This window comes from Eulemur rufifrons, chromosome 29, assembly GCF_041146395.1.
Source record: "Eulemur rufifrons isolate Redbay chromosome 29, OSU_ERuf_1, whole genome shotgun sequence".
Classification (NCBI taxonomy): domain Eukaryota; kingdom Metazoa; phylum Chordata; class Mammalia; order Primates; family Lemuridae; genus Eulemur; species Eulemur rufifrons.
Genome location: NC_091011.1, coordinates 86,013,801 through 86,039,580, shown reverse-complemented (window position 1 = coordinate 86,039,580; position 25,780 = coordinate 86,013,801). Strand labels below are relative to the sequence as shown.

The 25,780-nt window shown below is 37.6% G+C and overlaps 1 protein-coding gene and 1 non-coding gene across 3 annotated transcripts in view; one reads left to right on the top strand and one right to left on the bottom strand.

Moving 5' to 3' along the window:
• Positions 1-25,780, top strand: part of PTN (pleiotrophin) — a 102,697-nt gene that overhangs the window by 35,705 nt on the left and 41,212 nt on the right. The window lies entirely within an intron of this gene.
• LOC138377717 (small nucleolar RNA SNORD81) lies at positions 19,760-19,836 on the bottom strand. The gene has a single exon (XR_011231873.1). It is a non-coding gene; the product is annotated as a small nucleolar RNA SNORD81 (small nucleolar RNA).

Here is a 25,780-nt window from a genome sequence, read left to right as displayed (position 1 = left end):
TGCATAAAATACATATGTATAGAGAAAGTCATAAATGTATTTAGTCTGGGTTCTTAATCTGGCAAGAATGAATTTTAATGAACTGATTATGGTCAGAAATAAAAATTACAAAACATGGATTGTTGGAATGAAAAATCAGTATGAATAAGTCAGCTCTCCATCCAATTAGAGGCATTCTTAAAACAACTGTAAGTGGCCGTTTCATTCAAAAATTTGTGTAATGATTTATTCCAGCAAACAAGTACCAGGTTTGGGAATTCAGTGAGTGTTCATTTACTAGTACAGTATGAATAGGTGCCTTTCCCGCCCTGCCCTAAAAAGGCGCTCACATTGTCAGGAATTCAGCAGCTCTCAGGTGCTGCATCTCAGTGGGCCTAGCGTGAGGCACTGTTAGCGAGGAGGAAGAAGAACAAGAGTGAACTTTCATGGAGGCTGAGACTATCCATAGGGATGATAAAATGTCAAAATGGACCAAAGCCCAAACTTTAGATCTGATATTCAAAGTAGCTGCCACATATGCCACTGATACCTGGATTACATTTCAGTGTTTCAGCTGAGCATCGACTGCTTGCGGCATCTATGGAAAATTGGAACACGCCAAGGGGTGCTAGTTGCTAGTGTGCGTCAAACCCATTATTTTCATATGAGACATCTGAAGCCATGGAAAGTGAAGTGACTCCAAGGTTGTGTGCGAGGGAGTGGTAAAGCCAGCACTAGAGGGGAACGTATATCCCTGTTTCCAGTGCTGTAATTTTCCCCACTGCATTTAGCCCTGGCCACCTAACAATGGCTTACTATCATGCTGTCCTAACATGGATGTGATCTTTCTAAAACAGTAAGTCAGATTTCATTTTGAGAGTCTATTTAGCTCAAGAGTTGTCATATTTAGTGATGCAAAGTAAAGATAAGTAAATACTAGCAAGGAGATAAATAAATTGTGAATACATTTCCAAATCTGCTGGAAGATGAAAACTCAGCTATTTTTGTTATCCTTGGCCCAGATTTTTCTATTCCCATAAAAAAAAAATTGGTGAGTTAAGCTGTATTGGCTTTGGCATTTTTTCAAAGGGTTTCTTTCATTTCGTAGAAGACCTCATTTATTCCTAGCTCTCCCTGCTCCCAGGGGGTTGGAAACTCAGCCAGGGCATCTGATTTATATAATTAGCCTTTCGTGAGTATGGATGGCCTCTCACTCTAGCATGAAGTGAGGTGAATTTGAGGAAAAACACTCTTCCTTTATCCTCCTTCCTACCCTCCCTCCCAACTCCAGTTCTCATTTGTAACCCGATTTACCAGGGAAAGCAATGATTCTGCACTCCAATGTGACCTCACCCTGTCAGAGCTTTTAGCCAGAACGACTTAGAGCCCATCAATTTCATAATAATGGGTGAATAATGATGGTCCCTTTGGTATCGCTTTCACCCAAATCCCCATTTAAAGATGGTGACTAGAAGGACAAAGGCTAGTGTTTCAGGAAGGGCAGATTTAGGGTAGATCAGCCATGGTAATTTCCATTGGCTCACATGTCCAGAACCTAATGAGAATCTGGCAGAGGCCCAAAAGGAGTTGAATCCACCTTGCCTCTACATTTGAGTCCCCTATTTTGGTCCTTTTCATGAAATCTGTAGAATTATACAGGGAGGAGGTGAGGAAACAGTGCAGGGATAGGGTAATCACAAGTGTATTTGCTGTAGGTTCATCTCAGTGTCCTTCTTAGCATGATGACAATGGATGGAGTCTCTGATTATTTATTCTGTGAGGGATTCTTCTGTATTCATTTCTATATCCCATTTTGTGAATTCAAGAGATCCTCACGGTCACTGCCCCAGATGGTGGTAACTATGGATGCTTGGAGTCCATGAGGTTTCCACTTGACTCGAGCTCATGCGAATTTGCCAACCTGTCAGCTTCTTTATTTTTTTTTCAGTCATAATATATCACCCCCCTCACTCATGTTTTTATGCTTGAAATCTGACAGTTCTAGAAAATGTAGTCAGAAAGTACCAGTAGAAATGAAATAAGAGGGAAAGTGCAAACAGATATTTGGGACTAATGCCACATTTCCTGGTGAAATAATTTAGAATTCTATTTGAGAGTAGCTTAAATATGTCAGTGAGGAAGTAGGGGGACTTTATTTCCTGCAGTCACAATCCTCTTCAGCTATAATGGTGTAGGTGATGTCCTCTTGGTGACAGAGGAATGGTCTGAAAGGTGATGGAGACATATTCCTGCCCCTGCATATTTAATCTGAAGCATGTGGTGCTTACTTTGATTCACATGGAGTGAAAACTCGTTGGAGATCTCAGAGAGGGCATGCATATGATAAAAACAAAACAGGTTTTTAGATATATGGTTAATACATTAGAGAATGTTTACATCTTGTGGGGGAGGGGAATACATGGTGAATGCTATGGAATTATTGAACTCTACCCAGTTTTGAGGTTGATCTGAATTTAATGCTGATTTCCCGCCCTCCCCCCCAATATCAAACGTTTTTAAACTGAGAGGAAATACCCTTTGTGTGTCTGTCTCTGTGTTTTTACCAAGGTGGTTGACCATGAGGACACTGTCCATTCTGATTTGAGTTGCTTTCTTCTGTTGTGGTTTGGTTCTGGGCACATCGAATTGCTCAACCATGCTTATTGACATACAGATTGACTATACGAGTGGTCTAAATAACATTCCCACTATAACTTTCTCTCTGGTATGTACAAACATTTCCTCTGGATGAGTGTTGGATTTTACAGGAGTTCCAGGTCCTGATTCTCTGAGCAAGTGGCTTGTTTGCCTGTCTCTCAGATCCCAAACTGTGCCATCAAGATGGTTCAAGAAAGGACAATCCCACAGGCTCCACGCCTTTTCCTTTTGATTCTCCTCTAGGTGTAGTCTTTTGTCTTAGGAAGTTGTGATACAAGTAACAGTCATTTGTTTTTGCAACAGTCGCCCCTTACAGATAACTCAATTTGGGAAGACCTGTAAAGTTGCTTTTTTTTTTTTTCATCTTCTGAATTTTTATGTTGGAGAGCTTGCAACTTGCACTCCACACTAACTTCCTTACTCCTCTCAGTTCTTTCCCTGGCATTCCTTCTCTTTTGCCCTCCCTGTTTCTTAGTTTGCCTTTCAGCCATTAGGGCTTTCTTCTTCATCTCCTGCTTATTGATGAATGAGTTTCATTCATCTTTCTCTCTCTCTTTTTTTTGATGGAGGAGGGGGAGCGGGGTGGTCTATGAATAGCTATAGACTTTGCCTGTTCCCATTTTTCCACTTGGCTATTCAGTTCCATGGAGACAGAGAGTGGAAGAGAGCAGCAGGGTGGGAGGCACCAGGGTCAGAGGTCAAGAGTGGCCACCTTTTGAATTAAAGCTTCTGATTTTCACTGGGGATAACATATTGTAACCCAAAGTAACTGTGCAAGTACTTGACTGTCAGAAGTCTCAAAGCAAAGGGAAGGAGGAGAAAAAGGAGGAAAAGATCAGAGAAAAGGGGAGGAATGCTAAATCTTGGGGTCAGTGGACATTCTTTGTGGTGTTCTTTAAGGTAGTGTTTGGTGACTCCATATGATAGTCATGCTTCGAAACACTCTGCATATCTTCTAAAGTGTTGGACTGGGGATATATCGTGCAGTCTAGCTACAGAAGATTACAGCTTCCCTACCTTATAGAAAACATTATTTAAAACAATTTAATTAGGTGGCAAACTATTGTGCAACATCAAAGCTTTTTTTCTGGAGGGATATGCTACATGTGAAATTTATTGTCACTTCTTAGAGACTTTGCAAGACCAGCACTCAGGAGGCTATTTGTATCCTTTTATACATGATATATGCACTTATGCTTAGCTGATTTAGTGTCTTAGCGGTTGTCTCATAACTAAAGTTTAAGAAGCTCTATAGAAATAGTCAATGAATGAGATATGCTTGTTTTTCCACTCGTATGTGCTGTTTTAACACCCTAAATATAATTTTTATGAGGAATGGATTAACATTAAAATCAAATTATAATTTTCCTACTGAATTTTTAAGGGCTGCTTCTACATTTTATTTGTCTTCATGTCTATATCACAGACCTCTGTAAGTGTTTAATAATTGTGTGTAAAAAGGATGAATGATGAAAAAAAGGGAATTTAAAAGTTTTTCAAGTATCTTAAGCATTTTTATCTGCTATATATTACTTGGTTTATATCAAATGATCCCAGTACAACTTGAGAGTCATACTAAGAGAAGTTTTCAAGTGATTAGGCTTCTAGTTTTATCTGGAAACAGGTTTCCATTCTAATAATATGATTATTGTCCAATTGGATCATTAAAATACAATGATTCAACCTGAGTCTACAATAAAATAAAAGAATGTTACATAGAACAGTACTTTTAAAATTGGATAGCTCATCAGAATCATCTGAGAATCAAAAATTTTTCTTCCTGGCTTCCATAATCGGTGATTCTGATGTGCAACTTGTTTTGTAAACTAATGTCACAGGACAGAGAAAGTAAAGGGGGAATAAGTCTTGTAAATAAACTCTCCAAGTCTGAAACACTTAGTAGAATTCAGAGCCATGTATAACAAAATTCCATCATGATAGCAGCAAAAAATACAGTGAAAGTGTTGCAAAACAAAGCATTTCCACGTCTCATGCAGCTGGCCCACAGAAACAGTACCTTATTGATATGATTACAATAAATGCTATACAATGAATAAACATGAACATCAAGTGCTTTCTCTTTGAGACCATACAAGTAATGGTTATTGTTTCATGAAGGAACTAAATTGCATACAGTTTACATTTAGAACAGGGAGAGCAGAGCTGAACTGATTCGTTTTTGAGTTATTCTGAGTTATATATGCAACTGTGTCCTACCATTACATGGCCCATCCTATATGTTCCAACCATTTACCTACACAATAAAATGAGATAATTCAAACGGAAATGCCTTAAAATGATAAAATCATCAGGTGAGTATAAGCTGGAGTCCAGTATTATATTTTTCTTAACAAAATTTCATTTCACAGCAGCAATAAAAATATCGGGTAACTCCTGACCTTCCTTATCACAAATAACCTGGAGAACACCCTAGAGCAAGTTGAGGGGGAGGGTACTGATGATCTAGTAAAACTCGTGATATTTGGTACACGTTGGTGGTAAAACCAACTCCTTGGCATCCATTTTTTGATTTCCTTTCTTCTTTGCTTTATCTGGCTTTTCCTTCTGCATTTTTTTTCCCATTGAATTTTACTTGATGCCTAGAACTTTTCATTTTCATTTTAAAAACAACCAAATTCTTCCATTTACCAGTACTTAAATATTACGTTACCATACTGACAACATTCAAGCAGTTTGGTAATTAGGAATCAGAGGACATGGTTTGTTGCCTCTGTTTTGTTTCTTATTAGCTGTGTCACATTCTTGATGACATTCAGCGTCTCTGAGGACTGGGTTTCACTTCTGGGATATGGGGATAACACCCATGGCTCTGCTTGCTGCACAACATGGTTTGGATCAAATAAGAAATTATGCATAATGTTCTTCGTAAACCATAAATTACTATCTAAATATAGAGATTTACTTTTTTTCTTTATTATACTGATTTTTCTTAAATCTCCATATAATTTTTTATTTTACACAGACATAATTTTTATAATGTTTACTTCTTTAAAAAGATGCTTTTTGTATTTAGTATTTGAAAAATTAAATAATAACAAAAATAATAAAGTACTAGAACTCTTAAAATACAAATATTAACATTGTAATTATTATCCTGAAATTTTGACATGTAAGAATAATGAGATCTGGGGTTCTCTTTACGTTGCTAGATCTTAATCTTCAAAGGAAAGCTAAGATACATTTTTAAATTATGATGTTAATTTTTGAAAAAGGACAAAATATACCTTTTCTTTGAGTTCAAAGAACAAGAAAACTGTTGTGATTGTTTGGTCATTTGTTGACGTCAATCTGAGCTCCTAGAGTTCTTCCAGTTCTGCATCTGTAAAAGAGCTTGTTGGTACTTTATCCTGAGAATCCAGAACTCAAACTTTGATGTTCTGCACTGAATAGACTTGCTATACATATTTGTTGACTTTATATACACAATTCTCAGCCTGTCTTGGCATCCTAGGAGGAAGCTTTCCTTCCAGTTGTTACTTCTCTATCTGAATTGACCAAATATGCTCATTATTCCTCTCTCTTTTTAAACATCTAGTCCAATCTTGCTGCGAGCTGGTTCAACTTCAGCACTATGGCAACTCTCACTGCTGCCTCCTTCCAGATGGACTTGTGGGCATTTCTAGTGAAAGTCCATGGGCAGCACCTGAGTGCCTCCCCATGGCAGTCTTTTCCTGGAGTCCTGCTTTAGTTTCACGCGCCAACTCTATGCCCTGAATCGCCTTGGTTCATATCTTTTTCTACCACGTATTGCGAATCTTCAGATTATTGTTTAGGAGACTCCAGTCATATAAGAATGTTGCTTTCAAAAGCCATGTCTTACCAAATACTGTACCATAGCCTTTATATTTTCTCTCTCTAGAACCTAGGCCTGACTTCTTTGTAATTATCCAACACATTCTTTAGGAGCCGGTTTGTGCCACATTAAAAATGGGGAATGAATGAGAATTCAGCTGAAGGCATAGGTGGAAGGATTAAAACATAAAAGGCCTAATCCCTAATAAGATGGCAGTGTAGGCTGAATAAACTTCGTCATATTCAGAGTGGGATTTTGAAAATGGAAGCTTCAGCTGGACAAGACACTGCTCAGAAATTGGAGTTAGAGTTCCTCAGGGCGAAAGCAGGATGGATTCAGAGGAAAATCAAAGGCCTGTGCAGAGAATTTGAGACACAGATCTGCCTTTGTGCTCTTTGCAACATTCTTTTCAAAAACCCCGTAGTCCCCCCTTACTGGTTGGGAGACCCACTGGACTGGGTAGGTCTGTGGGACCCAAGTGCCTCCGTCTCTGCCATTAGATGAGCTGAGGGCTGCTCACCCCCTCCGGGTTCTACCAGGCCTTCCTGTCTCTGAAAATCCTTCCCAAACTCACTGCTGACTCCCAAGGAAGAGTTAAGTCCTTGCTCTTGTCTCTTTCCATAGTGCCCCAATATCCTCTACACTACTGTCGCCTTGTTTTTCAGTTTCCTCTACCAGGCTGTGATCTTCTTGTGGGCAGGTACCATGCCGTGTTTTGCTCTGTGTCTCTGGTCTCTGGCACCTTGGCTGACACCTCTGATGCACTTGATAAATATTCGTAAGAATGAATGCATGAGGAAATAAAAGAAAAAAATAAGTTCATTTGAAAGAGCTGATGAATTTTTATGCTTTTCAAATTATACTGCTGGGATCAAACACCTGTCCTTAGCTCCTAAGGCTACTGTAATGATCACAAAATTCTGAGTCAGATGGAGTAAAAGATATAACAATGCTTAAATCATGAATTTTAATGTAATACCAATGTTCATTCCATCTTTCTATCATCTATCTATCTATTGAGAAAGACAGAGGACTGGTGTTTTAAAGGGAGAAGTGACATTGCTCCCACACATGTGGCAGTCACCTCATCTTGGGCCTTTGTTCCCCACGTGCATAGCCCACAGGGTTGGGGTAAAAGGCCACGTGTTGTCCATGAGGATTTTAAACTTAGACTCAATGAAGAGGACTTTTGAGAATTTGGCATGTGTGCTAGAATTTGGGGCTTCCCTGGCCTTTTCAATGAGAGATACCTTTTACTTGGGGGCCACTATGATTCTAGGAGCAGGACAGGGTCTCTGGCGAAAGAGTGAGAATATTAATTCTTCAGGGTTGATTCTCAGGCAGAGAAGCAAAAAACAGAAGTGTACTATTTCTTTAATATTTGTCTTTTCACAAGAGTAGGAACAGGGATGAGGAGTCAGAACAGATTCTCCGTTAAAGGTTAAAGATTGATCGTACGTCGGATGGAAGTGTGATTTTCACACCAGAGCATGACTTTTAGTACCAGCAACATTTTCTGCCTCTATTTTGGAAACAACTGTCCATCACATTTGGTGGTGTCATCGGGAACACTTCTCTTTGTCCTACATGGTGCCATTCCGTGTTCTCAGAGGGGAGGGCTGTGGTGGACCTTGGGGGGATAGCGTGGCGTTCCCGACTTCGGGCCGTGGCTCTGCTCCTTGTGAACATTGCTTGATGACTTGAACTTTTTAAAACTCAGTTTTCCCACATGCAAAATGGGAGTTAACAGTCACCCCCTGATGGGGTTATGATAAAGTTTAACTGGGATTGCAGCATACAAAGCATTTAGTAGTATGTCCAAAGCCAAAAACAAAACAAATGAAAAAAACAATAAAGAACAACAAAAAATCCAGTTAATGTTAGTTATAATAGTTGGAAGTTTTCTTATAGTTAAAAGGCATCCACTCTGGGCACTGGATGCCTGAATAACATGGCGGCAGGGGCTGCCAAAGCTGGGAATAAGGCTAGACATATTGTGGGTAGATAGTATTCTGACTGCAAATGCCCATGGGTAAGTAGTATGGACCAATATAGGACACATGTTGGAAGGCTCAGTGCAATTTTTTATTAAACCCCAGAGCGGGTGAGTACTCTCTTTGCCATCAGTACTGAATAAGACACTCTCTAGAGTCCCCCAGTTGCTTCTGATTAGTCCGAGGCTCACTGAGACATACCTAGAACTGGTTCCTACAATGAATCTCGGACACAGCATGCGGAGAGAAATAGCTATGGTCTTACCTCGGCTCAGTGCTCTTAACCAGAACTGAAGTCATGTCATTACTCCTGAATGCCTGGATATATTATAGATCTCGCTCCGTTTCTTTGCTCACAAGCTGAGTTCTGGAGAAGAAACCAAAATGGAGTTGCTTTTTTGAAATTCCTGGCAGGGAACTCTAACCCCTGCAAAGAGTTGGTGCCATGAGCAAAGTGAGTTGACAGAGAGGGATGCTTCCTGCTATTTGGGGCAGGAAGGCAGGAAATAGTCCTGCTTTACAGTAGTTACAGGCAACAGAGCTAGGAATAAACTAGGGCCTCTATGGAAACATCTGTTCTCAATACGGGGTACTGAGCCCCCCAAGAGTGTGTATAGAATCTAGAACAGATCTCACTGTTCTCAGCTATCAGCCGCTCAGTGGCTATGCATTTTTTAACATGAATTTTAATAAGGGGTTTATAATTCTTTAATTATCAATGTTTTTATATTAAAACACATGGAAGCATCAGGAAATTTGAAAAAAAGTAATTTTCCATATTAAAGAAACTACTATATTACATGACTGGGATACTTTTTTTCTGTTTAATGTCTAATCAGAGACTATATAAACTTTTGGACAGTTCAGGTCAATACCTGGCTAAGTCAAGAAAAAGAAAATCAAAAGCATATTTACTTCACTAATGAATACAGACTTGGAGATTAGTTCAATCAAAATTTAATCAAAATTTGGATTAACACAAATCTCAGGATTGTAGAAAATTCAAGGTTAGAAACACTAATGTTTTTATATTTAAGAATTCTGTGCACTCTTAACGTTGCACGTGGACCTCTGTCGTATCCATTCCTGCTCCTTAATCCTTGATTTAGGTACTTTGTGTTGGAACTCAGTAGGTTTGCTGCTTGTGATAGTTCTTTGCTCTCTGCAGTGTGCACTACCTTGGCCATTGGACAGTAGGAGGTAGATACTGAGCAAGTTTGTGACAGTGTTTTTGGGTGCAGACAGCAAACGGCCCCGGTAAGCATTTCCCCATTCCTGCCCACCGTTGCAAAGCTTCTGGCCCCTGGGGTATCCTGTTGACCTAACACACAAGCTCTTCCAGATATATTCTGTTGGCATCCGCAGCTTGACTCTCCTAGCTCCTCTATTCTGCCCTGAGTACCGGGAGGCTGAACCTCATGGAAAGCAACAGATTCCTTTGCCATCTGGCTTCTGCTTGGCTTTAGCCAATGGAGGCACTAGCAGGAGACCAAGTGCTGGAAACGAATATGTCGGGCTGTTCATGTCCCTCCCTCCCTGCCTGATTTTAGAGGTAGTTCTTCAGGCTGCTCTCTCCTCCTCACTCTGGCTTCTTACAGTCACCCTTCAATCTTCCATCACACACATAAAGACAGTAAAACCTTTCAGCTGTTGCTCATCTCAGGACGCTTCCCCATCTCTCTGTGGTGGTCCTTAGCTCTCCTCACATGTCTTTAAATAATGCATTCCTTAAACTCTCCTCAAGGAATCCGTGTGAGGATGCCATCTGCTTCCTGCTGAGATTCTTCTCCTGTGCTGCTAATGAGAGCTCCGCTCCATTCAGAAAGATCCACTCACCATGTCTGCAGTATTTGCTGTGGTTTTCCCACCTCCACAAGTGGAAGGCCCCATGCCCTTTTATGCTGCAAAACCACACCCAAACCAAACCTAACTGCTCACATGCGGGAAGTGATGGTGGAGACTTTTTGGAAAAATTGTCCTGCTCTGTTTTATAACATGCCTTATTTAAAAAAAAAAAAAATTATTCAACATTATTTTATCTGTCTGTGTTTTGTGGAAGCTTCTTTCAATTCTATGCATTTCCCTGTGGCATCAACTTCTTTGTCATGCACATTGGAAAATACATTTGCTGACTTAAATTAGCTCTGACTTGGAATATTTTTTGAATCTTTTGTACAGTCAAGTAAGCATAAAATAGCTCAACTTTCCACACTATAACAAGCTTCCCCTACTATAATATAAGCACAACCAATTTAAGACTACTGAGACTATCTGATCTGCCTTGATTTTCAGGGCCTGATGGAGCACCAGGAAAGTTAGCATCAGCTCAGATACTCAGAAAAATAATCATGCCTCTGTGTTTGGCCAGTAGGCAATTATGGGCTAAGTGGTGTGGTGCCTGGTATCGCTAAACCAGAGATTGTACAGAGTCCCCTCTGTTTCAACAAGCGTCATCTTACACAGTATGAAATCAGAGTCCTACCCACCAACCCCTGTCACCACAGAAATACTCAAACAATTGACCACAATATAAATGGAGTGAAGATTTTATTTTTAATCTGTACTGTTTTAACAGATCTTATGAGAGAATATTCACTGGAAAGGCAAATAATATTAAAGTGATCTCCTTTGATCTCCTTTGGAGATATGAGCTCCAAAAACCAAATTGTCTCTACTCTTTAACATGCCTCTACTGTAACCTTCCTTTTTGTACATTAGTATTTTAATATTTGTTTGAATATATGTTGATTTTAGAATTTCCCCAGGATTATGGTATTTTAATCTTTTACCTCTCACAATTTTTCCTGATGGCTTATAGAAGAATTTATTAGGATGATGACTATAAATGATGACAGTGGCAATATGGTTTACAGTTTATCCAGTGATTTCACATGTATTTATTTTACTTGCTACAATATTATCTGAAATAGAGAGGATGGATTCTTTTTCTATTTATACCTAAAGAGATGGAAATTCCACAAGATCTCATGATTTGTTCTTGATCTTTCATGAAGTAAGTAAGAACTCTGAGACCAGAGGACTCAGGTTTTCTTGTTAACATCTACTGCGTCTCCACGGCGTCATGCTACCTAGACTTTTGAATCACTCAAGGTGCAAGTGACCCTTCAAACAGAAAAGAAAAGGTGGGGGGCAGGGACTGAGGCAGCTTCTAGCTCCCCAGCCAGGTTTAAGTCCCTCATCAATTTGCTTCCAGCTTCCTGGAGGGAAAAGCTCCCTTCAGTGTGGTTATTGGCACCAATGAAGTGGAAAAAACTAGTCTAGAGAAGGTCTGGCCAGTATAAATATCCTGTGTGCCACATATGTAATCTTAGCTTTTTTATAGCCACATGAAAAAAAGTAAAAATAAACAGATGAAATTAATTTTAATAATATATTTAATTTAATCCAGGATACACAAAATATTTCACTATGTACTCAATATAAAAATACAAATGAGATACTTTATATTTGTTTTTTTCATACTATCTTTGAAATCCAGTGTGTATTTTAAACTTGCAGCACGTCTCAACGCAGACTAGCTACATTTCAGGTGTTCACTAGTCACATGGGACTAGTGGCTATTTTGTTGAACAATGAGGCCCTGACCTTTGCTAGGCAGTAATTGGTAATGCACCCCTGGCTCACATCCGTGGCCTTGATGTTGCATCAGAGCTACAGTAGTGTCTGCTTTGAGAATATCAAATATATAGTCAAAGTATTCATGTGAAAGTTCAAGTTCCACACAGGCCAAGACCAAGCCCATGTTACTCATTGCTCTATTTGTAATGGCTGATTGAATGAATGAGATAACTATATTTGAGATATTTTTACCCTCTTTCTGTTCACACCAAATCCTCAAAACCCGGTGTGCATTTCACACTTACAGCACATCTCAATTCTGACTATTCACATTTCGTTTGATCAATAGCCATAGCGGCTGGCGGCTACTGTGTTAGGAGAGGTCTGGGTTGTTGGGCTACCAGACTGACTCTATCACCAACATAAACCACCAGATGATGACCCAGAACAACTTATTTTATATCTTTTATTATTGTTTTCTAAGCTTTCTGAAAGCTTGAGTTCTGATTTAAAATTCTGCTGTCACTTTATAAAAAAGGAAATAGCAGAGAGATCTGACATCAACACCCAATCCCACATTTACTTGATCAAAACGGTTACCTTTATCACCACTCCAAGCAACTTGGCTAATGGAAATGGTGTCCATTTTTATCTGCCCTGCTCACCTTCCCCCCAATGTACAAATGCACAACGCCACAAGGGCACATAGCTAGAAGCGCTGAGGGGAGAAGTTCAAGACACAATAGATACTGGGCTTTTCAGTAACTGCAGCTTGGCCGCTTTCTGGTGGCTGAGGTGGACGGCAGAGGAATTTGCTAACAGGCCAAACTCTTGGTGGGGCATGAGATGTCCCCGGGGGGAGCAAGTGATCTTAATTTGGCTTCTGAGCAGATACTTGGCTGCCAAGCAAAACAGCCAGAGTCTATGTTTTAAAAGGAAACTTAAAAGTTCAGGACTAAGACTATTACACGTCATGATGTAAATCATGCCTTTCACAAAGGTACCCAAGCCAGGGGGAGAATAGGGAGAAAAATATAGGCTCACTCTAACCTGCTATGGGCTTGTGTTCATCTGGAGGAAGAGGTACCTTCTTAAATTTTGTGTAAGGACACTATTGGTCATAAACAGCCTGCTTTAGGACCTAAGCAGACTGTGTTCAACACCCAAACTCATGGCCAGAAGGAAGAACTCCCTTCAACTAAGCTGTAAAAATAATAACTACAATTTAAAAAATCAATTTGCAGCTAGTCTATAATATGTAAGCCCTTATATATCTGAATTTGTATCTAAATATGAGGGTTATTTATTTCTAGGAAGTAAAATAAAGGAGGGGGGAAGGCAGGGAAACTGTAAATACATGTATAAGAGTAGACTCAAACTGTATTTGTAATACTCTATCAACATGTTTTGCTTTCATGGTATACCACAACTTTTCTTTTCCTTAAGTATTTTTAAACAAATCCTAAACGTTTTGTTGTTTCATCTGTAAATTCTAAGACAAAAGCTTTTTAACTGTTATAAACACAATACGATAGTTATAATTAAAAAGATTCAGTGTTCTACCCTTTCTTAACATAATCTCTATTTCCATAATAAATCCTTCACTTTAAAAAGTAAGTTTATAACACAGAGAATGTTTAGGACAGTGAAGCTACTCTGTATGGTGCTACACAGAACTCTATAGATACAGGTCATTGTACATTTGTCCAAACCCATAGAATATACAACACCAAGAGTGAACCTCAGTTTAACTATGGACTCTGGGTGATAGTAATGTGTTAGTGCAGGTTCATCAATTGTAACAAATGTGCCAAACCCATAGAATATACAACACCAAGAGTGAACCTCAGTTTAACTATGGACTCTGGGTGATAGTAATGTGTTAGTGCAGGTTCATCAATTGTAACAAATGTGCCACCCCGGCGGGGCATGCTGATAAGGGTGGAAGCTATTCATTTGTGGGGACACATGGGAAATCTCTGTACTTTCCACTCAATTTTGCTGTGAATCTAAAACTGTTCTAAAAAAAAAAAAAAAAGAAAAGCCTATTTTTAAAAAAGGCAAAGTCAGGACATCAGTTTTCCACCTTCATGATGCTGTATCTTGGGAACTTCACTTCCCAAGATAAAATAGGTCTGTCTTCCTCAGCACCCTGCACTAGTGATTCCACCCTAATTACTGGCATTTCAAGTATGCTAGCCCAGAAACTTTATTAATTGAATGATGAATGGCTCCTAAAGGTATTTATGGATGCTTGCTTTTTGATTCTTTCTCAGTGTATAGTTGCCCTGCTAGGAGGTGGAAGAATGCCTGCTCCACACCAGCACACGCTAGTTTCATGTACCTATTTCTACTCATGAGTCAGAAAGTAGGAGCTGGTTCCACTCCATCTATTTGTGGATTCCACCTCTTCTTTCTTGTGTCTCAATTTGAATATTAAGCAGTCTTAGGCCTAAGGAGACTCTGGTATTTAGCTCCATCACAAGACCCAGTTTATGTTAACTTATTTAGAAGACCAGGAATGGATTGGTGCAGTGGCTCATGCCTATAATCCTAGCACTCTGGGAGGCTGAGGCGGGAGGATCATTTGAGGCCAGGAGTTTAAGACCAGCCTGAGCAAGAGTGAGACCCCATCTCCACAAAAAATAGAAAAATTAGCCAGGCGTTGTGGTATGCACTTGTAGTCTCAGCTACTTGGGAGGCTGAGGCAGGAGATTGCTTGAGCCCAGGAGTTTGAGGTTGCTGTGAGCTATGAGGATGCCGCTGCACTCTAAGGAGGGTGAAAAAAATTTTGTCTCAGGAAAAAAAAAGGCCAAGAATAGCTCTAGGAAAGTAAAGCCATCCAGGGTGTGGTGTGTGGTATGTAGAACTAGTTCGAAACACATTAGCTGAGCAGTATGGCTGTGCTGCCTACTATGTATCTTTGTCTAATGTTTAGGCAAGAATGTTAAATTTTGGAAGTTGGTGAAAGGGGAAGGAATAATGGACATGCCAAATTGTAGTACATCTGTTTGGTAGGAATTACGCAGCCAATTAAAACAGAAATTAGATACTGCATAAAAGCATGGAGAAAGAATTAAGGCTTGTTAAAGTTTAAGAAGAAGAATGCAAAATGGTATCATGAGATGGCAACTATGCACTAACACATAAATATGCATGTGAGTAAAAGGTTGAAGGTAATTAGAAATTAAAACAATTTTGATAAGGTGTTAGGACTAAGGATTAAGTTTTTTGTTTTTCAAATGTTTAAATATTTCTTATTCCACATTTCTACTACATTTTCTTTCCTTTTTGAAGATGGCCCCACCAACATTCCAAAACTCACCCACCCATTAGACCTCAAATGGAATACAGTTGCCCTTCCCTGTCTGTGGGTTCCACATCTATGGATTCAACCAACTGCAGATTGAAAATATTTAAGCAACAAAAATGGGTGGCTTCATCTGTACCAAATGTGTACAGATATTTTTTCCTGTCATTATTCCGTAAAGAATATAGTATTAACTACTCTTTAGATAGCATTTACATTGTATCAGATATTTTAAGCAATCTAGAGATGATTTAAAGTATATGCGAGGATGTGCATGGGCTATATGCAAATACTATACCATTTTTATATAAGGGACTTGAGCATCCTGGATTTTGATATCCACAGGGATCCTGGAACCAATCCCCCGTGAATACTGAGGGCCACCTGTATTTTCCATCAGTGGCAGTGGGCAGGAAGCTACAAAATTTGTGTGCACTTTCACTGGTTCAGGTCAAGCCAAAGACTGAAGTTTTCTCATGCTTTATCCCAATCCTAGTTTTCTTATTCAGCCATAAAGGAACACAGGGAGTGAATGACCTTGGGTTACTGGTGGAGGATGGCAAAGGACATACTCCCAATAAGTCTGGGCGGCTGAACCCCTGGCCAGGTTTACACCTTACTTTTTAAGTGTGTCAAAACAACCCACAGTCATTTTTATCTTACTGTCTCTGGCTAGAACTTTATGGGTTTCACCAACTCTGTCTGGACTTAAAAATTGAGTCTGGCATTTTTACAGTCCATGAAGTAGAAAGTGAGGCAAGAAAATTCCCCTCAACTCACTTCAGTTGAGCTTTTGAAAACGTGGAGTCAGCACTTATGTCAGAGGAACCAAGTGTTCTCTGAGGCTTACCTTGGTGCTCCGAGTACCTTACGAAATCTGAGATGCTGATGGGGATGTTAATTGGTACTTGCTCCTTAAGTCAAAACTACCTGGTGGTGAGAGAGCTGTAAGCAGTGGTCACTAAAGCTGCAGATATCCGGCATGTGATGTCCAGGTGCCCAGCTACCTTCATGGGAACAAATAGTGATATGTGATAGAGATAAAAGCCTTCCTCTATATTTCATTCTCAACCTTCATATAGACTCTTGCATATTTAATAATAACCATGCTGCTTTGATAGAACTAGACTGAGGGACAGTTTCAATAGAATTATTTTGTGAAAAATGACTTGAGTGTCATTTTTTTCTGACAATAAACATATACTATAAACTATAGTATTTTTAAAAGTGCAGAAAATTTAGAAAAATATTAAAAGGAAATTAAAAAGCCCCACTTTCCACAGATCACCTCTGTCAAAAATTGGTATATTACATGTGTGTGAATGTATTATGTATGCATATGTACATTTTTTTAAAAAATGGGTTTGTAGTGTGCAAATGGAATTAACAACTTCTCATATCAATAAATATATATCACAACTTTTTATGTGGATAGCTATAAATCACACTTTGAAGGCTACATAGAATTCCATTTTATAGATGTATGTAATATATCCTATGTTGGTTATGGGTGATTTTTCATCATACTGCTTCAATTATTTTGAAACTAAGTTCAAACTTTCACAAAACCAGTTTGAATGCTTTTTTTAAAAATAACTTTAAAATGGTCCGCATTGTGTGAGGGATAGAAATGTTTAATGTAGAAAGAAAAACAATTATTCCAAGTATAATATATTCTAGTTATTTTTTTTTATTTCTTGAAATAGGAAGAGAGGGGGAAAGGGAAACATAACTTCATGTTTTCCCAAAATATTTTAGGTCAGCCCTGAAAATAAAATGTGGTTTTGAGAGAAATCAAAAGACCTTGATTGTCATCTGCTAGACACCCCACCACACCCCCAAAATTCTTGTGGTTGGTCTTGAGTTAATCACTTGTCTTCTATACATATCCATTTCTTGTGCTGTAAAGAGAGATAATAATAGTTGTCTATTTTACTGAGTTTTAAAAGGTTTTAAAATGATATAATGAATGTATAAGTACATTGAACATTCCAAAACAGTATTTACATACCATTATTAATACAATCATTATTTTTTTAAAGTCCACATGATCAGATGACCAGGGGGATTTGATAGACCTGCTATTTATTTATACACCATTGATATTTTCTTGCAAGTGTGTGTTTGTATGAATTGATTATACTATTTACAGATAATGCAAGCTCATTTTCAAGTTAACCTGAAGCACCCATTAAAATCATAATAAAAGGTTAACAATCTTGTTTTATAAAAGTATTTAGACTCTCCCTTTTTTTCCTATTGCCATGTAATAATTTAATGTAAACATAATGGCTTAAAAGAATATCCATTTTTTAGTTCACAGTTTTGTGGTTCAGAAGGTCAAGTATGATGCAGTTTGGTTCTCTCCTCAGGTTCTAGAAACTGAAATTAAGATGTTGGCTGGGTTGTGTTTCTTTCTGGAGATTTTGGGGAAGAATCCCCTTCCAAGATAATTCAGATTGTCAGCCATACTCAGTTCCTTGCACTTGTAGGAATGAGGTACCTGTTTCCTTGCTGGCTCTCTGCTGGGGGCCACTTAATTCCCAGGGACCATCAGCATTCCTTGCCCTGTGATCCCTGCATCTCAAAGCCAGTAGGAAAATTTTTCATGGGCTAAATCCCTCCCACACTTCAAATTTCTGATTTCTTCTGTCTCTGACCACAAGACCCAGATTAAATAGCCTCACATAATTAGGTCAGGCCCCCTCAGATAATCTCCCTATTTTAAAGCTGACTGATTTGGGATATTAATTGCGTCTATGAAATCCCTTTAGAGCAACACTTAGATTCGTGGTTGTTTGAATGACTAGGAGAAGTGTGTGTTCTTGGGGGCATCTTAGAATTCTGCCTACCACACACCTGAAAGCCAAGGTTGTTCTCTTCCAGTGATTCACAGGACTACGCACTCTTTGTGAAAAAAAGAAACCCTCTGGTGTAAGAGTCATTAAGTTCAAGCTCTAGGGAGATGGGAGATCACATGTCAATACCAAGGTTCTCATTTCATGATGACAGCCAGGCTTCCTCCTCATATCAATCCTAAGAGAACAGGCTTAGAAATCAGATATACCAAGTTCAAATCTTGCTTTTACCACTACCTATATGAGTTCAGCAACATGCTTCACTTGTTTGATTCTGTTTTTTCACCTGTGAAATGGTGATAATACTACCCATTTGGTAAGATCATTGTGACTATTAAATAAGAATGTAAGTGCATATATATATATATATACACACCTACATGAAAATGCCAAATAAATAGTAATCTTAGTACTGTTTCAATGGGGAGGTTTATATTATTATTCAGTGGGGAGGTTTATATTATTGTCAGATTTTTAATATTTGCTCCTCTTGGCCTTTTGAAATTAAGTCCACTATCCAGGAGAAGAGCTAATTCTGCCCTTCTACTACTTTCACTGAAAGCGATATACCATAATAACATCATTATTAATGAATATAGTATATATAATTTTAGTTTTCTTGAGGAATAAGTCCAAACTTTCCAAACTCCAAATAACAGTTTTTCCCTCCAAATAAATGTTTTTCCATCTCTATGCAAATATTTATTCTTTGATTTTAAGTCCCAATGTGAAATTTAAAAACACATTTACCTTTAGATAAAATTAAATAAACACATGTGATAATAGAAGGGTATGATAGTTTCACTGGACGCCCCTAGAATGTGGTCAGATATCCTTTAAAGCATAAACAATAATCACAAATCACATTGAACATGTAAGAGAACTGGGTGGTCAAGGCATGCTCCATGTCACCTGGCGCCTGAGGGACAAAACTGAGATTAAATCCAGGCAGAGCTCCCACGTTATCTCATTATTCTAGGAAATATTTGGCCAGGAAGATAAGGCAGTAAAACCAAAGCATAACTTTGTTGCTTCATAAAATTCCTGAAAGCTAATATATCCAAACAACTAACTCATCTGGGTAAATTGCTCTCCTATTAGAACAATCGGTTACTTTCCTGGGTAAACAGCAGTCTACTTATGAAGACTAACTTTAAGACCTTTGCCTCACTGAACGAACAGAAACTTTGCTGAATTCCAATCAACTCCCTACCTTGAAAGATTCACCTTATATCACTTGAGACCTGACCCCACAGCCCTGTAAATATTCTCCTCCAACTACTCCTTAGGAGACACTGCAATGTAGTCAAGGTAATACTCTTCCTTATCGCAGTAGTTTAGTAAAGTTAGCTTTGCTTAGTCAATAGATTTTTCTGGTTGGCCTTCTAGAGGGAAATCAGCAGTTGACAATAATTATCATATATGCTTTTTATATCTGGAAAAAAATCTTTATTAAAGAAAATAAGTCATCTAATAGATCAACCTGGCTTCAGAATGAACTTCACTTACATAAATTTTGAGAGCATGTACAATGTAAGCTTTTTCTTTTTTTTTCTTTTTTTTGACAGAGAATATCAGATCTTTTATTGTCATCAAGTAATCAGTGAGAGAGTTCAAACTGAGGCGAGATCATCATGTATTTGTAAGACTTTTAATTTTATGGAACATTTTGTCATATGGAGCATAGACACTATCATTTAAATTTTCATGATAACCTTCAAGTTTTAGTTTAAGTTCTTTATGGATGAGGGGGTCATATATTATATTTATTTCATTTGTCGATAAGATCTTGTACATAAACCAGAACTAAATAAATTCTGCTTGATGGATTAGGAACTTAAGAACCAATTTAAGGTCATTCCCCTTTCTAAAATTCTCTGAAAAATATATATATTTTGTTTGTACTTAGATCACATCCTGAGTGATCTTAAGCAGAAAGGAACTCCGTGTCATACCAGCAATAGCTGATAAGCTTTAAATATACATAGTAATCAGGTTTGAGCCACTTAAATTACTTTTTACAAGTCTTCTGGAAACAGCAGTTATGTGAAAGAAGTACTTATAAGTAGAGGTAACAGTGAATTGGCTCATAAATTGTGCATGTGAAATGCCAAGAGAAGTGGCAGAAAAAATTTACTAGTCAAGCACCAAATATTACATCATTTGTGGAACAAGTCTCATTTATTCAATGTGCTGCTTTGTAAACATACCACCAAAATGAGATTTCAACCTATGAAATGGGATAGCTGATGATTTCCTATCATAAAACATGATGAGGTGCATTACATAAAAAATAGAATAATTAATTAGGACTCGAATCAAGTTAACTTCTTATCTGGCTTCACTATTAACTAGCTCTGTGGTTTGGAGCAAGTTATGTAATCTATTAAATCTTCAATTTCATAGTCTATTAACTGCAAATTAACAATTCCTGCCATGTTTATTTCACACTGATTTTGGGGAATTGAGCAAGATAGAATCATACCATTTTGGGGTTGAAAAGTAGTTAAGGCTTATTCAGTTCAACTCAGTATGGAAATACACTTGAATGAAGAAAGTTTAGTACTATGTGCATGGTACCTTCTGATTTGTAACTCATTCTAAAACCCTCCTAAATATTTATGTGTCTTGTTTTCTCAAGAGAGTTGCTTATGTCTACATTTGCATCACCGAGCCTGGTACCTGGTATTTAGTATGAATTCACACCATAAACTCGTTCATTCTAAATGAATAATTGTATGACAAAACAAAAGCTCTACCCTTGAATAGTAGACTGGCTTACTTTTATCCTGGTTACTTTTCTTGTGTTAATTTGGTTTAGACAGTCATAAATTGGACATGATATTCTCATTCTGCCACTCTGAGGTGTTATGACAATTGAGGTGAAAATAGGATCACTCATAAGAAAAGATCTCTTGCTGGAAGCTGGTGACATGAGTTGCTATGGAGGTTTTCTAGAAATGTAATGAAACAGGCTGTCAGTGTGCCAGAGGGAGCAAGTAACCATGAATAATGGGGTTTATTTAGAGAGCTGCGAGTTTATGCCTTTATGTACTATTTTTTTCAATTAATAAACTTTGTAGCTGTAGTCTTGCAAAAGGCATTGCACATACTTTCCTATATTGCTGACCACATAATGCCACAAAAATATAACTTGATGATTTTAGCTATCTTGGTGTATGTCAATACTGTGAAGTCTGTGGGTGGTCCCATTAGGGTAAACTGAGTTATTGAGTGTTATTTGAGTCTACCCTAAATGACTCTAAACTATATATATATGAGTTGAAAATATTTTCCCCATATTTTACTTTATTTTTATGCTGATGCAAATATACTTGGCTATAACATTTCTTTTTCTTCCTTATAATTTCCTACAGACTTGAAAACCTGATCGCCAAGAGAGCAGAATTATATACAAATTCAAAAGATAATGGCTAATATCCTAAGGGTAGCTACTGTGTGGTATTGTTTCATTGGGTTTAGCTGGTCAGTCTTTTTAATTTTATTCATTCATTCATTCATTCATTCATTATTTGCCAGGTGACTAGGCACTTTCCTGGACATAGAGGTAGGAAGATTACATAGGATGAAGTTTTTAAGATACGTGAATCTGCTGGATTTATACTCTAATTAAAAAAAGATGTTATTGTATGGTCTTAAGGAAATACCATGATCTAGGTTAGCAACTACTTTAAATTCAGTTAAAATTTGCAACAAAGTATTAGTCTCTAATCTGTTTGATTGTTGCTCCCTGCTGTCATAGTCACATCAGACACATTATAATCAGAGTTAATTCTGTATCCTATTGTCTAGGTATGAGTTGCCAAGAATTCAACCTCATTTCTCTCTGAGAAAAATTAAATTAAACCTACATTGAGATTCCAGCTCAATGTAAGGAAGGATTTTCTAACAATTTGAGCTTCTCAAAAATGGAATATTCTAATTTTTTCATTACCTTTTTTAAACCTATATTTACCATTTATATATATTACACTTGTGGTCAAGTCAAACATTCACTGTATCCTGTGAACTACTGTGAAACAATTTATCTTCTATTACTTATTTAAGTTATTGATTTAAATGCATTCAAATGTAAGATTTTTACAGTGATCATTGTAAAATTCTAATTAATTTATTTCAAGTCAATATTGTGTTCCATTGAGAATATAATTAATCTTTATTCTGTCACCAATATAATTTCACATTTATCCCAATATTAAGTAGCCTGTACATTGAACTAGAATCCTTTTGATGTTTTTATTCCAATTATTAATAATATATTTTATAGACTAGGTTAAGGAGGGAATCTTCTGTTAATTTCTTGTAGGCATCTCTCCAAGTTGATTTCTCTGAAATGTCATTTAACAGTGTATTCACCTCCTAATGTTATTGTCTGACTCAAACTTCACTATCTCAGCAGTATATTTTCAGAATAGTTGTCAAATAATTTCGTGAAACCAAGATAATCTATGGCAATAAAATCACCATTGTTAGCCATTTTCTCACAGAACTAAACAAGGTTTGTTTGGCACGACTGAACCATTTTGATCTCTTAGTTTCTCTGATAAGTTTCAATGGTAGTTTTAGTTCTTAGGCTAATTAATTCTAGAAAGGAGGGAGGTCAGTGAGTTGGGGGCATTTGGTGCTCCCAGAGAAAGGAAGGAAAAACAAATTAAACAACCTCCTTCTTTGACATAGAAACGGTGCAGAACTTTTTTGAGGATCTCTGAAGGGACAAGAAGCAATTGATTGTCACACACCATTCTTAGATCTAATGTTCATATTCACATTCATTTATCGACAGCATGTCTAGTGGATCACTAGGTGAAAGGAGATTGAGTGGGACTATATGTAAGAGAGAGGAGTACAGTAGAAATGAGGTTCGATTGATGATATAAGCAGAAAAAGAAAACGGGCTTTTAGAGGACAGGGTGAGTGGTTGGAATTACCATCCCTGATTTTGGTGTTTCTAATTTCTAATAAGCCACATTTCTTGCAGCATATTTTTTAGTAACAATCTTTTCACCATTGTTAAAAGTATGATGAGGAATGCAAAGAATGTGGCAACCAAATGGATGGGGATGGGGTAGCCTGACCAAATTACAAGGCCACTTGATGTTTCAAACTAACCTGATGTAATGTTCTGGTTTTAGAAGATGTCACTAGGTCCCTTAATGAAGTAAGTTTGCCAGGCTTCTAACAAGATTTTCCTCTTTCCCAAAGCAACACTCTGCATAATCAATGAAGCCTTTCCTTGATTTCTTTTCTTGTTTTTTTTCTTCTTTTTTTCAGTTCTTCTTTATTTTTTTAGTCAATGAGCTCAGCCCTAAATGAAAGCTGGAGTTGTATGAACTGAATTGGCTGGAAATAGTAGCTGAAAGCCGTGCAAATCAAAGCTGGCAAGTTCAGCTCTTCCGTTCTTGAAGGAGAGGCTAACTGCAGTCCAAATGGCTTCCTGGGCAATTGTTTGATTATTCCAGGGTTTTGTTCCCGGTATGGAACCAGGCATTAATAACCCAGCTTTTGCCAGCTAAGCCAAGAAAATACACATCTCATCTTTACCTTGCAGTGTCCCCCTCCCCCATCGGGACACTTCCTAGCAGTGTGGGAACTGTGTGGGAAGGGATTTTACATCATTTGTGTTGGGGGGTGGTGCAGAGGGTAGACTTCAGGCCCTTTGATAGTTCCTGCTGTGCTCTCCCCTAGGATGGGGCCCACACTACAGACAGAGGAGAAACTAGGAGCTCTGGAAGTCAAGTAGCCTCATCTACTCTGGTACCTATGTTAAGGGCAGGGACTTCTAATATTTTTTCAGGAGATATATGTATATACACACACACACATTTGTGGGGTAAAAATTATTTGTAATTTTGCTTTTGAAAATTATTTGTCTTCAAGTGATTCATTTCTGGAGCATCACTAAGCATATTGAAGGATTCTTGTAAAGTGAGACGATCTAATCTAAAGATGGCTTTCAAATACAGGGAATTTCTAAAATATTAAACATTGTTAAATATTATTATTTATGAAATTGACACAATGCTTGGTTATGTAGCCATTATTAAACCGTAATTTCAATTGCTTCTATTTTCTTTAGTCACATCTTTTTTTTCCCCCATGGTCTCAAAGATTTTTAAAGACCTCCAAAAAGCCTACGGTACTAGACAGTCTGCCCAGTGGCCAATGATAAAATAGCCGTCAATGAGAGGGATTAGTACCACTTGTCCACCTACCCCTCTCTACATTTTCTACATCAGAATAATAAATTATCAGTCAACCACTTAAAGTTTCTATAAGATTATACTACAATATTAAAAACTGTCTGGATAGTCTTTATAAACACATTAGCTAAGAAACAGGACCTTAAACCCATGGTATACATTTCAGTTTGTTGAAGTTTTACATAACTCATACTTTCATAAGGATGTATATAGCTCCTCTAAAAAAAGTGATAGCTCTCTTCTACCACATAAATAAAATTACGAGAGGCAGAGAATTAAATACAGACCCTGTGAATGTTACAATCACTTATATTCTCTCTTCACATCAGCTTCTAGAAAGTTTACAGCCAAATGTAGAGTAAATATATTTAAATATGTAACAGGCATTTTACAGCTTAATCTGACTATTTAACTTTGTAATTAAAAGCACAGTTCTACTTTGGTGTTAAGCAGGTCTGGGTTCAAACCCTACTTCTGACACTGTGTGATCTTGGACAATGTATCTCAATTTTCTTATATTTTCTTCACCTGAAAAATTAGAATAATATTGCCGCCTTCTAAAGTTGTGTTAGATAAAGCTCTTAGCATACTTTAATACATGATGGTTATTATATTTCCCTACTCTTACTTTCCCTTGTTTTTTTTTAAATTTTTACTTTTTAATCTTTATAGAGGATATGTCTTTAAAAGCTGCCTTAAACACTTACCAGAAGAAGTTGGACTATAAATAAATTAAATAAGTAATCAAATAATAATTACCAAATACTTACTTTTATATTTTTAGAGACATGGTAGTTTAGAAGTTTTTCTCAAACTTTCATGTGCATAAGAGTTTGCCTGGGAATCTTGATCTTGTAAAAATGTAAATATTAGTTCAAAAGTTCTAGGGTACAGCTTGAGAATCTGTATTTCTTTCTCTCTCTCTCTCTCTCTTTCTCTCTCTTTAGTTAAATAGAATTTAAGGGGTACAAGTGGTTTTTTGTTACATGGCTGAATTGTATAGTGGAAAAGTCTAGGTTTTTAATACACCCATCACCCAAATAGTGTACATTGTACCCAATAGGTAATTTTTCATCCTGTACCTCCACTCCCTTCTGAGTCTCCAGTGTCCATTAAGTCACTCTGTATGGCCATGCACACCCATTGCTTACCTTACACTTAGAAGTGAGAACATTCACCACTTGGTTCTTTGTTCCTAGGTTACTTCACTAGAATCATGGCCTCCAGTTCCATCCAAATTGTTGCAGGAGACATTATTTCATTCTTTCTAATGGCTGAGTAATATTCCATGGGGGGTGTGTATAAAATATATATATATATAATATATATTATATACACACACACACACACACACACACCCCACACTT